At 36.3% G+C, this 13,672-nt stretch overlaps 1 protein-coding gene across 1 annotated transcript in view; it reads right to left on the bottom strand.

The window, feature by feature from the left end:
- The window catches only part of LOC127838237 (uncharacterized), an 88,616-nt gene extending 81,452 nt beyond the window's left edge, over positions 1-7,164 (bottom strand). Inside the window, exon 1 of the mRNA XM_052365854.1 lies at positions 7,096-7,164. The gene's annotated coding sequence lies outside the window, so the exon portion shown is untranslated. The remainder of the gene's footprint in view (positions 1-7,095) is intronic.
- Between the last annotated feature and the right edge of the window lie 6,508 nt (positions 7,165-13,672).

The following is a 13,672-nucleotide window of genomic DNA, read 5'->3' on the forward strand; positions in this document are numbered from 1 at the left end:
TATCTTGATATAAAATGAACAGTTTACAGAAATAGAAAATGTTAAAAATAGTCACGGAGTAATGTTCTTTTAACTCTTTTTAATGGACCAGCCTTGACAAACTACATAACTGTTATGTGGAATTACATGATCGTTCAAGTATTGCAGTGAAAAAAAATAATCAAAGTAAAGATTGAATAAAAAAATAACATCAAGACAATTCAACAAATCGAACAACATGTCATGTTTATAACTTGGTGCAGTTGTAATAAGATCTTGCAGATTGCATATGTATCTCATCAATAACAGTAATAACAAAGAAGCAAAAAACATAAATACATGTTTACACTTATGTAAATACATACACTTTGTTTTGATTATGCAAAAATAAATATAAAATGGTTTGTTTATATAGTTCTTTGAGATAAATTTTATCCATTAACACCAGAGTCCCTGTCTGTCACTGCCGCTGTAATATTTGACTGGCTGCATAACGGCACCTTGATGGTGTTCGTGTACTTCTTATAAAGCTTCGAACCTTATAGCCAGTAACAAATCGTTCGACTTATCCTTGTCAAGTCTGAAAACAACAAAAGAATATCACATTTTAACTGGAGTGCTCTTACTTTTTTGTCGTTTACAAAAATTGTGTACAAATAACAAAGCAAAAATATGATTTATGATATTTAAAAATGTACAATACCGGGTAAGTGAATATGAAGTAAATATTATATTTAAACATAAAATATGTTTGTTAAAAAAGAAAATAGATACAACTTCAACAGGTTGGTATATTTATACCTATGTTCAGTCAGGGACATATACAACAGATGTCCCTGGTTCAGTTCAAAATAAATTATTTTGAACAATGCACACTTAATTCAGTATTCCAACATGTAGTATTTGGTTAATTTTATATATTATCAGTATAGAGGTATACGTTTTAGAATCTTATAATAAGGTGTTCAGATAAATTGCTGGATTTTGTTTAAGTATACACTTGCCTTGGACATTTATAACTTTCAGGCACACACAAAGTCTTGGTTAACAGGACCATCATGCTATTCGTCCATGACAATTTGGCATATTTGAAGGATGCCAAAATGGATTCTGAAACAAAACATTTGTGCATCAATCGTTGTCCTGAAAATTTAAACGAATTATGAAAATGTGTTATTTCACCCCCACCCACTACTGTACCACTACAAAATCAAATTCGGCTAAAAACCCATCGAAAGACAATTACTTGAGTGCAAATACACCAAATTCAACATACTTTAGGTAACATATCCTACATTATCTGACAAAAAAACATTTTGATACATACTGTATTCACCAAAGTTGATTATTTTCATTATTGCGAAAGAAGAATAAATGTATACGTTTAACCGGAAGTCATCAGTCGGTTATGCCGAAATGAATTATGGGTTACTGGTATATAGCGAATGAGCCTTTCCACACAAGTGTTCAATGCCAAAAAGTTAATTATCAAAGAAAAACTGTCTTTTATTTATAGTTTTGGTATAAAAAAAGAACTATCAAGCCTGACCCTTTTCCTGGAATTGTCCAGGAAATTCCTGGAGAAATTTCAGCAGTTATCGTCAGCCTTTTTCCGTCAACATGACCACTTAAGACCGTAGTGCCGTTTTACAAAAGGATGGCCATATGATGATATGACTATGATCTACCATGGTAGACCATGGTCTTATGATCATGGTAGACCATGGTCATATGACCATGGCAACCACGTTTTGTTAAATGGCACCACGGTCTTTGACCATGGTTTTTGGCCATGGTCAACCATGGTATTATACCATGGTCGACCATGGTATTTTACCATGGTCAACCTTGGTCATAATGACCATGGCCAAAGACTGTGATGCCATTTAACAAAATGTGGTCTGCCATGGTAAACCATGGTTTAGCCATGGTAAACCATGGTATACCATGGTCATATGGCCTTCATTTCGCCTGGGTATTAAATGAATATTATTGGAATATCTGAATACTACAGTGGCATAGATGTGACATTCACTCCTCTTTTTAGCTCACCTGAGCACAACATGGTCATGGTGAGCTTTTATGATCGCCTTTTGTCCGTCGTCCGTTGTCCATTGTGCAGCGTCAACATTTGCCTTGTTAACTCTCAAGAGGCCACATTTATTGTCCAATCTTCATGAAATTTGGTCGAAATTGGTCTCAATGATATCTTGGAAAAGTTCGAAAATAGTTACGTTTGCTTGAAAAACATGGCTGCCAAGGGGCGGGGCATTTTTCCTTATAATAAAACATCTTTTTTGTTTAATTTGAGCATACATGTTGTTTTCATAATAACATAAATGAAGACAAAATAACATACTTTTGTTAAACCCTATTCTAATAATAATATATACACTTTCTAAATTTCATTATGAAAAATATAAATGAAATACACTCTGGGAAAACTGAGCTTAATGTAAGTGCGTAAAGTATAATCGCAGACTAGCCAGTCTACACAGGCCAATCTGGGACGACACTTTCAGCTGTTATGAAAGGTTTTGTTAAAAGGAAGAATCTTTTAAAGGAAAATCATGTCTAGGCAGATGGTGTTGTCACAGATTAGCCTGTTCAGTTTGCGCCACAGGAGGGAAGCCCATATTTATTTATTTTTTTTTTTATACTTTTTTTATATATGCTATAAAAGACACTATTATGGACTATTAAAGCATATATAAAAAAATGAATAAATATGGGCTTCCCTCCTGTGGTCTGTGCAGCATAATCTGGAATGAGATGCGCATGCATTGAGCCCAGTTCCCCAAGAGCGCTGTTCAAATTAAATAATGATCTTTTACTCATGATAGATTTTGCCATTCAATGGCTCATGTAAAACACTGTAATATTCTCCTGTTCTCTAGAATTTTGAGGATTTGCCAGGCCTTGTTCGACTTCCTGTCATTCGATTGGACGAGGGTAAACGCGAGTTTGACCGTCGCTGGGGATATGAGGCGCTGGAGAGTATAAAGGAAAACACCCTGCAGCACTTTACTATGGGTAAGAAATGTTTGTATTATGAATACTATGCACTTAAATGTGATCGATTTTATTAAGGCTTGATTGGGGGAGACTAATTAATATTTTTTGCAAAACTTTTAAGTGTGTGATATAGTTGTATCCAGTACTTATTGTTTTGACCATTGCTAAATCATGGGAGACCATGTTAGTATCATGTGATGGTTGATGAGCAATGGAGTGAACATAATAATTATACATGTACCGCACAAACGAAGTTTAGGGGGGTATATGAGAGTGAACTTGTCTGTCTGTCTGTTGGTAGGTCGGTTGGTCCGTATGAAGTGTCCGTTCTCTAATTAAAGTTGTTTTCATCCGATCTTCACCAAACTTTGTCAGAAGTTGTATCTAGAAAATGTCTAGGTCAAGTTTGAATATGGGTCATGCCAGATCAAAAACTAGGTCATGGGATCACTTAGTGCGTTTTAAACATTCAGCATGGTTTCCGCTCTCGTATTCAAGTAGCTTTATCCAATTTTCACCAAACTTGGTCAGAAGTTTTATCTAGCTGATCTCTAGGCCAAATTTGAACATGGGCCTTGCTGGGTCATAAACCAGGTCACTTAGTGCATTTTAAACATTGAGCATGGTGCCCGCTCTCTAATTGAAGTAGTTTACTTCTGATCTTCACCAAACTTGGTCAGAAATTTTATATAGATGATCTCTAGGCCATATTCGAACATGGGCCATGCCGGGCAAAAAACTAGGTCAAGGAGTCACTTCATGCCTTTTACACATTCAGCATGATATCTGCTCTCAATTTTAAGTACTATCATCTGCTCTTCACCAAACTTGGTAAGAAGTTTAATCTAGATGATCTCTAAGCCATGTTCGAACATGGGCCATGCTTGGCCAAAAACTAGTTCCCGGGGTAAATTACTGCTTTTAATAAATTCAGCATGGTGTTCCCTATTTCAAGTACTTTTCATCGGCTCTTCATGTTGGGGTATTCGTCACATCTGTGACAAATCTCTAGTTTTATCAAGTTCTTTCAAAGACTCACTATTAAAAAAGGGATCACACTTATAATAGCAATTGATTGACAGATAAGACCTGCATCATACCAACATGCAATATGCAAAAATGGGTCTTTTGCGATATGCACAGTAATAATGGTCAGGGGATGCTAATGAGACAAGAAAGCCTTGCCTGTCTTAATAGCAGACAGTGTTGCAATTGATCAGTCGCCAAATACGCCCACTAAGTTGTGTTTTCATAAAACGCTTATTCCATTACTCTGCAGTCTTTGTTTGTCGGACCATGTGTCCGCAATAAACAAAATCTGATTGATTATTACGTGAGTTTGATTGACAGCTGGCGAGTGGTCAATTGCGTAAGTTGGTCTGGAGATACATTGGCTGCATATTGCATAAGACCCATTTTTGATCGGCACAGCTCAATAACATTATAATTATTATAAGTATAAATAAGAAATATTCAAACTTTTGTGCCTTTAAATAACAATTAAAATTATTTATATAATGCTTTGCGGTGGTTTATAGAGAAATATCAGTGAATTAAAACTGATAATTTCACTGTTTCAAACAGTGAAAATTATCAGTGAGAATTATCGATAATTTTCATTGTTTACAGTAAAATGACGTCATTTTTTGACGAAATGACGTCATTATCCCAGCAAAATTCTTTAGTAAAACTCTTGAACAATGTATATTAACTGTGAAAAATGCATTAAATAAAAAGAAAATTTGTTGGATTCGGTTGATTATCGATTTTAATTCACTCGTGATCATAGAAAATATATATTTTCACTCGTGGCTGCGCCACCGGATCCAACAAATATCCTTTATATTATAATGAGAGATAAGATTGAACTGTCCCCACTGACCTGAAAAGCATATTCTTGTGTGAAATTAGGTTGAGATGGAAAAATACTGCAGTATGACGGCAAATGTTAATGTGCTCATTACCTAATACATTAAAATATGTCTAAAGTTATTGTCTAAAATTTCTAAATAAAAATTATGTTGTAAAATTATGTACCCAAAATGTACAGTTATGGAAATTTATTCTCATATACACAGGAATCTTAAATATTAAGTACCGTTATTACTATGTAATAAATTCCCAGGGTGTCTGTGGTCGTTAAAAATTCCATTTCAAACTTAATTCAGTTTGTTAAGTTAGGTAAGTGTGTTTCTAATACTAGTCTATGATATTAAAGCGGGTATATACGATTTTTATATGTGCTGAATTGTTAAATATTGATACAAATATGTTATAATAACACACAATATGCAAGAAAAATGATACATTTAAGACGAATTTCATAAAATACAGCAAATACAAATTAGGGCCCTGAGCCGATTGTGACGAAGATAATTCGTAATTATTTTCCTACAATAACCGATGCATTCGTCTTTTTAGTAAGTGTTTGTGTGTCGTATGAATCGATATCGCTGCAGGAATTTCAAATGAACCGTTAAACTAAATTTAGATTCACATCGTACATGCATGATATACATGCTGGCGAATTCGGCTGTACAGCCTTTTTCGATTTCAGAATTAAATATCTGGCTTATTTAGCATTTTTCGACACATGTTCTTCTTAACTTTTATTTTAGTTCATATTGAAATATATGTATAATAAATTTTTACACATTTTATATTAATAAATAAATATTTGACAAGATCGTATATACCCGCTTTAAATAAAAAAGTAATTTTTCTTAAAGTCTAGTTGCAGAATTAGAAAGTTATTTACTGGTTACAAATAATATCTTTTACTTTTCAAACATTGATTTTGGAAATACAATCAAACGAACCGGACTAGTTCATCCAAACAGTCACCTAATGAAATAAAATACCCCTAAAATAAATTCATACCATGTTGAAAGCATGTATTTCTATTGTTGTTTTCAATTTAAAACACAAGCAGAAAAGAACTGCCCATAGCTTTTCAATGGTGTACAGTTTCCTGAATGTAAATTTTAGAGTCTACTGATTTTCAACAGTTTTATTGTCTTTTGAACTTTCATTGTTATGATTTGATTTCATTGTTATGATTTGGTTTTTTAGTTCGGTTCATTGAAATTACAAAGCACGATTTGTTTATACTTGTTTTTCTTTATTGACTTGAAAAAACAACAACATTGTTTATGAAAAGGATGAACACAGCTTAGTTTTGCTATAATATTCAGTGGACTTTTGTATGAAATGAATTTCTCTGAGTTATAACATTCTGGGATTATATTTATTTTCATTAATTTTTAACATATGAAAATGGTAACAAGTGTAACCTGAGTTTTGTTCATTCAGCTAAAATAAATGTTATTTTATTGTGTAAATAAGACTTTATATAGAGGATATTTGTTGGATTCAATGGAATATGGATTTTATTTCACAAGAGATCATAGAAAATAATATATTCACGAGTGGCGAGGCCACGAGTGAATATATATATATATATATATATATATATATATATATATATATATATATATATATATATATATATATATATATATATATATATATATATATATATATATATATATATATATATATATATATATATATATATATATATATATATATATATATATATATTATGATCACAAGTGAATTAAAATTGATATTTCATCGCATTGAGACTTGCTCTGGGAAAATGGGGTTTAAGTCATTAGCCTGCACAAAATTGCAGTCCACACAGGCTAATCAGGGATGACACTTTCCAATTAAACTGGATTTTCGCTTCAAACAAACTGAAAGTGTCTTCAATGTGAAGCCTGTGTAGACTGTGCAGGCTTATCAGAGACAGCACATATAATATAATATACCACTGAGCTAAAACGAAATATGTAATAATATACCGGTTTTTTAATAACGCTCCAATTCCGATCTGCACAAAGTGTAGTAATTATAAAAGCCCAATCCGGCAACATATTTATTAATAGTGATGCCTCGATTTTTCTGTATTTTGATTTCGTGATAGATTTTCTCCCTCGCTTCCTGCGCATATTTCGCTTGCAGATCTCGAAGTTGCAGAAGTCTTATTGTCGGCTCTTCTAAGAGATTTTTAATTTCAAATAAATATTTCATTGCGACTTTTTAACGTCTTCCTTGCTCAATACTTCGTTTGCGACTGATCGGCGTGTCCTTGACGCTAACGTCAATAGTTTGCGTTTCCGGTGACGTCATAAGTGTATAAGACGTAATGAACGTCATTGTTGTCAGATAAATCTAATATTTGTAGTGCAATGTGTAAGATTCCGTTGTGGCATGTTCGTCTTTTTTTTAAAACGATACAGGGAATTACTATGGATTATTTCTCTCACACTTTTTATTGTGCTTCATTCAAACATTTATTGCTCCTTATGTCGTACTTATCAGACCGAGTAAATGCCCGAGAGCGACAAAAGTTGGCAGACTTGTGTGCCAACTGGGGAAAGTTCGAGCGCTCGTCTGGGTGCTCGTCTGTGTGCCGCCGTTTCCGTTGAAAGTGTCGATGAGTACGCTAACGGGCCCGTATTGTCTACGTTACACTATAATAGGAGCCTTATGTCGCACTAATCCCACCGAGTAGATAAGATAAGATAATCTCGTATTATAGTGACATGTGTTTACGTACAAGGTGTTGACAGACATATATACAATTCATAAAAGAACACCCGGCCTAATAGGCATATAAGTCACCTTAACGGCAGTGTAACATATAACGTGATCATTATTATACAAATGGACAATAAAATATTTGAGCAACATGCTGAGTTCAATGAATAAATTAGAAATAATAAATTCAGGTTTATCCAAGTTAGATCAATATAAGAATAATTTCAGTAGTACTAAAATTATCCAATTAAGAAGGCATATTTCTGAAAAATATGTAATACGTAGATGGTACTTAAAAGTTCATTTACAATATTATATTATTTTAAAGTTTAAAATGACACAACTGCATACAACGTATATTTTTACAAATATAACATACTGCTTCTGATATAAAACGCATTAACAACAAATTTCGCACACTTTCTTGGATGACGCTTAACCAACACAATTAATTTATCTTTATTTGATTGACATGTAGTATATTCTTCAGAGATCAAAATATTCCCAAATATAACTGATCTTGTGTTTTCATAAAGAGCACATTCAACAAGAAAATGAGTTTCATCTTCGACCAGTCCACTATGACACAACCTACACCGTCTTTGCTCGGGGGGTTCGCCCACATACCTTCCGGTCTCGACCCTAAGTGGAAGAATTCCGGTTCTGAATTGTGCAAATAAAGCGCGTTCATTTCTTTTTAAGTTCAGTGTAAGGTATTCTTCACAAACAAATTCAGTTTTGAAGGTTCTATATGTTCTTAACTTTGAAACATGTTCATAGTCTCTAGACCAAATTATTGAGTAAAACTGAGTCATGTTTTCTTTAGCTAAATCCATTGGAATGGGACGTTTACGGTTATAATAATCCGTACGGTTAAGACTAGCCACTACCGTCTTAAAATCACTGCACCAGTTATTGTTATTTGATGAACTGTAGTCCCTATCAAATGCTCGTTTGGTAAATCTATTTTCGTCAAGTTTTACAAGTCTGTTCCAAAACCTGATCATTGCAGCCAGTAAGTGCTCGGTAACCATCCAATTTCACCCAGTAGCGCTAATATAGGCGTAAATCTTTGTACACCTAAAAAGTACCGTATTGCTCGGTGGTGAACATTTTCTGCTGATTGAAAGTGTTTAAATCCCCAAATGGATGCACAGTAATCCGATATAGGTATCACACAATAATTGTATAGCTTTTCATAGGTTTTAAGTCCAGCTTGCTTCATATTATGAATTTTATTTATAATAGACCCGAGAGCTTTTCGTGCATTACTACGCCCAGATACTTATATTTGTCTACAATTTCAAGCACATTTAATCCAATTTTAAATTCGGTATCTGTTCGTTGTGTGCGCCCCTTTCTAAAATGCACGATTTTTCTGTATTGATGAGTACCCTCCATCGTTTACACCAGTCATGCATTTGGTTAAGCATAATCTGAAGATCGGCCTCCGATCTGGCGATAAGGACTATATCATCGGCGTATAGTAACATGGATACTGAAGTTTCATTGATCATGACCCCGAGGTCAAGGTTGTTGATTTCCGCAACTAGGTCATTGACGAAGACAGAGAATAGCGTCGGCGATAAGTTGTCTCCCTGTTTCACGCCCTTGTCACACTGGAACCACTCTGTTAAACGACCATTAACCCGCACGCACGATACTGTTTGACTATATATACTTTTTATAGAGTTATAAAGTTTTCCGTCAACTCCGTTTAGCAAAAGTTTATACATAAGCATTTCTCGGTCGATAAAATCAAAACATTTGCGCAGGTCTATTAATGCAGAGAATACAGAGTTATTGTCCCTTACAATACTGTCTAATGTGAACACGTGATCCTCGCATGAGCGGCCGCTTCTGAATCCGTTTTGCTCTTCGGCAAGAATATTGTTATCGTCTAGATAATGTGTGAGCCTCTTATTAATACGGGAACTGTATCGTTTACTGACACAGGACAATAAGCTTACACCTCTATAGTTCATTGGTAGACGAGCATCAGTGGTCGAGTCTTTTAAGATTGGACATATAATAGATTTCCGCCACACAGTAGGTATAATGCTGGTATCCATGATTAATTGGAAGAGTTGCTGTAGCACAACAATAATTTCAGGGAATTTCAGAACATCGTAGGGTATCTGATCGATTCCACAAGCTGACCTTGTCTTTGCCGCCATAACGATGTTTGTAATTTCATCTATTGTTATGTTACAGTTTAACTGTTCATTTTGTGTATATAACGGATCTAACAGATTTAGTTCCAGTAACTGTTTATGCACTTTGTTACGATCGAAAAATTCTTCGTCGAATTCACTATTATCGGTGGTTTGGTATAAGTTCGCAAAATCCGACCTCCAGCGCTCGAACACCGAACCTTCATCCCGACATACACGCCCGTTACTGTCTATTATTTCAATGGGAATATCTTTATTTTTCCTTGGCCCAAGTTTATTTATTTTATTCCAAAAGACTCTTGGATTGTTTGTGGACATGCCTTCAATGTCGAGGGCAATTGCTTCGCGGTACTGCCGTTCCGCTGTTCTCAGTTCCTTGTCAAACAGATTTCTCGCGGTTATATACTCCCTTCTCTTCGCAATTTTAATCGAACGAGCCCCATTGCACTTGGTATAAAGTTTTTCTTTGGCACATAAGTCACTCCATAGTTCTGACAGGCGTTCATTCCAAAAAGGCTTTTTGTGTTTATATCTTTTCCTAACGTGTTTCGAATCACAGAATTTCAGAACAGAGTTGTTCATTTCAGTACTGATACATGAGCATAGATTCTCGTAAATAAAATCCACCTGATCTTGCGTTTCTCTGCACCTTTCAATACTTGAGATGATATCTAGCAACGCCAGACGTGATAACTCACTTGTCATGAAGTCGACGGGAATCCGTTGCAGATTAAAGCGGAGACCGTTAATCCGTTCATGTTTGTCGTTAGTTTGGCCTACATATTCACCACTCAGTATGTTAAATTCCGTGATAAGTATGTTATGGTCTGGCAACCGTGATCTTTCGCCCAGTAATCCGTAAAGTCAATGCGCGTCAACAATAGACTGTACCGTGACTACTTCAAAGGTCTTAAATAGGTGAAAATTGTCTTGCGGAATGCACAAATAATCCACTGTAGCTCGTCCCTTGCGAGAAACTGATGTGTAATTTTCCTTGCTTGTATCAAATCTTCCATTGATGACACAGAACCGTGTATCATTTAAAAATTCAATAAATGCATGTCCATGTTGATTTATAGTTTTGTCAAGCACATTTCTTTGAGGGATACAATCGGTTTCACTTAATATATCCGATAACGACCCAATTCTCGAATTAAAATCGGCCGCAATGATAATTGTGTCACTTTCACTGTTAATATAGATTTGGGCCAGCAAATGGGAAAAGAAGCCTTGGGCGTCGCGACCACGAGTCGAGTTTTCTGGAGGTAGGTAACATGAAAACACTGTGAAATCATAGTTATTTTGTTTATGTGTAAATTGCACGACTAATATTCCATCGTAAGATTTATCCACAACGTTTATATCGTATTCCGTAATAATCCAGTTTTTAACCAAAAGGCCAACGCCCCCTGACGGTTTCGGTGCATTTCTATGAATGTTAACTCTGTTGAAACCAAACCAAGTATATCCGTTTATATCTATCACATTTTGTTCGCCTAAATGAGTTTCTGACAGCGAAATAATATCCGAATCAAGTGCGATAATAATTTGTTCTCTGAGTTTACAGTTTTCACGTGTCCAGCCACAAATATTTAAGTGAGACACTTTAATTGACCTGTAAGACCGGGAAGCTTCCTAATCTGAACTATGTGCTGTGTCCATGTTATCCTGGTGTCGTGCACGCTGAATGATACGGCCGCTCGCATTAACTCGGAACTCTTTCCCTTGCGGAAGCTGGCGAAGCACTGCTTTCGCGTTCATTTCTACGAGTCTTTCAATGTGAGACTTGCAGCTTTTCAAGTAAATGTTTTTATACGCCTCGAGGTCTTTCAGTACCATTTTGTTTCTTAAGACTAAGATTTTTTCATCTAAGTTCTGGAAGGCGATCTTTACTAGAGCGGGACGATTCGTGAATCTGGTTGGCAGTCTTATAGCTCCTGTGACCAATACATTATTGGAGACATCAGCGCCCATTGCCTCAATAAGATCTTGTGCTATTGTTAACAGATTTTCACCTTCATTGTACAGTATCCCACTGGCTGTAATCGTTAGATTCGGGTCATTCAATGTATTGGTATTTTTTCGTTGACCGTAATCGGTATCATGTGACATGGATGTACCGTTACGTTGATCCGTCGTGTTCTCAAGTGTATCCATGCGTAATTGTAAAGACTGAATAGTAGTCACGACCTGATCAAGGCGGGAACTATCCCGCGCCATATCCACCGATAATTCGTCCCGTAAGGCCCGTATTCGTGTATCAATTGTCTCTTTCATTTCTGAGCGTAGTTTATCGAACTTTGAGTCAATCGATCTCCTCATGGAATCTTGGTTCTTTTTTATGTCAACGACAGTTTCCATAATAATTTTCAGTTTACCACTATCAGAACCGTTCCACATATGGCTATTACTCTCAGTGCCCGATACACGAGTGGTGGGCGATGGTTCATGTGACGCCATAGCTTGACTAGTTTTAGGTGACTTCTTATTTCCTTTCATATCAGAAAATGCGATATTTTCTACATTTACACAAGTCTGTACATTGCACGTGTTAATAAAAGTTTCTATAGAGATTTCACCCGCGTCACTCTCATATAATACTGCAAAAGAGTTGCCAACACGATCACTTACATCATGTAAATCCGAGGTTTTCGCCCCTGACGGGCCTCTTGTCTTTGTCTGCTTTGTCTGCTTTTATGGGTTCAAATTCAAATCAGATTCACTTCCACTTCTGCCTCTTCAGTTACTATGATTCCTTTTCATGATGTATATTCCATAATATTACACTTTCTGCACTTTGTATCCATTTTTTTTATGTCAATTTAATCCATTATACACACGTTTTTACCAATATTTATCAGAGCTCAAAATTCGAACGTCAATTTTGTTTTGATCACGTGATGATATGTCTGTGTCCGAGAGCAACGAAACTAAGCACAGATATGTGTCCCAGTGGGCCACGCATGCGCCAAGTTCGAGCGACCGTCTCGGTGCCGCCGTTTCCGGTGAAAGTGTCAATGAAAGTACGCTTACGGGCCCCTACTTGCTACGTTTCCATATGATAGGAGCCTCATGTAGCACTTATCACACCGATTATGTGTCCGAGAGCGACGAAACTTGGCAGACTTGTGTGCCCAAGTGGACCACGCATGCGCCAGGTTCGAGCGTCTGTCTGGGTGCCGCCGTTTCTGGTGAAAGTGTCGATGAAGGTACGCTTAAAGGGCCCATATTGGCTACGTTACCCTATAATTGGAGTCTTATGTCGCATGTATCAAACCATGTATGTGTTCGCGAGCAACGAAACTTGGCAGACATATGTGCCCCAGTGGGTCACGCATGCGCCAATTTCGAGCGCCCGTCGCGGTACCGCTGTTTCCGGTGAAAGTGTCGCTGAAGGTTCGCTATTCGGCCCGTTTTTGGGCCCAGTACCCTATAATGGGAGCATAATAACACACGTATGTGTCCGAATATGTGTCCGAGAGCGACGAGCCTTGGTAGACTTGTGTGCCCTAGTGGTCCACGCATGCGCCAAGTTCGAGCGCCCGTCTCGGTGCTGCCGTTTCCGGTAACATTTCGCTGCCCGTTTCGGGCCCGTTTCAATATAATTGGAGCCTTGGCTTATAACGCACCAACTACATTTTTTTAAAGTACATATTAAATTAAAGGCGCTCATGCTCTCAACAATTGGAACTTGATTATGTTTAAAACGTCAACCGCGAAGTGCTAACAATTACAGAATCAAGAACTATTCAATTATGTATTGAACATGCGTGTGCGTGTGTGTGTGTCAACGCGTGTGAATCCTCCTGACTGCATGCATGCTGTTTGCCTCTCATATAAAATTATTTATTCAGACAATGTATGTTCCATGTGTGTAAACTATTATGCATGATTCATTT

Source organism: Dreissena polymorpha, chromosome 7 (genome assembly GCF_020536995.1).
Source record: "Dreissena polymorpha isolate Duluth1 chromosome 7, UMN_Dpol_1.0, whole genome shotgun sequence".
Classification (NCBI taxonomy): Eukaryota; Metazoa; Mollusca; class Bivalvia; order Myida; family Dreissenidae; genus Dreissena; species Dreissena polymorpha.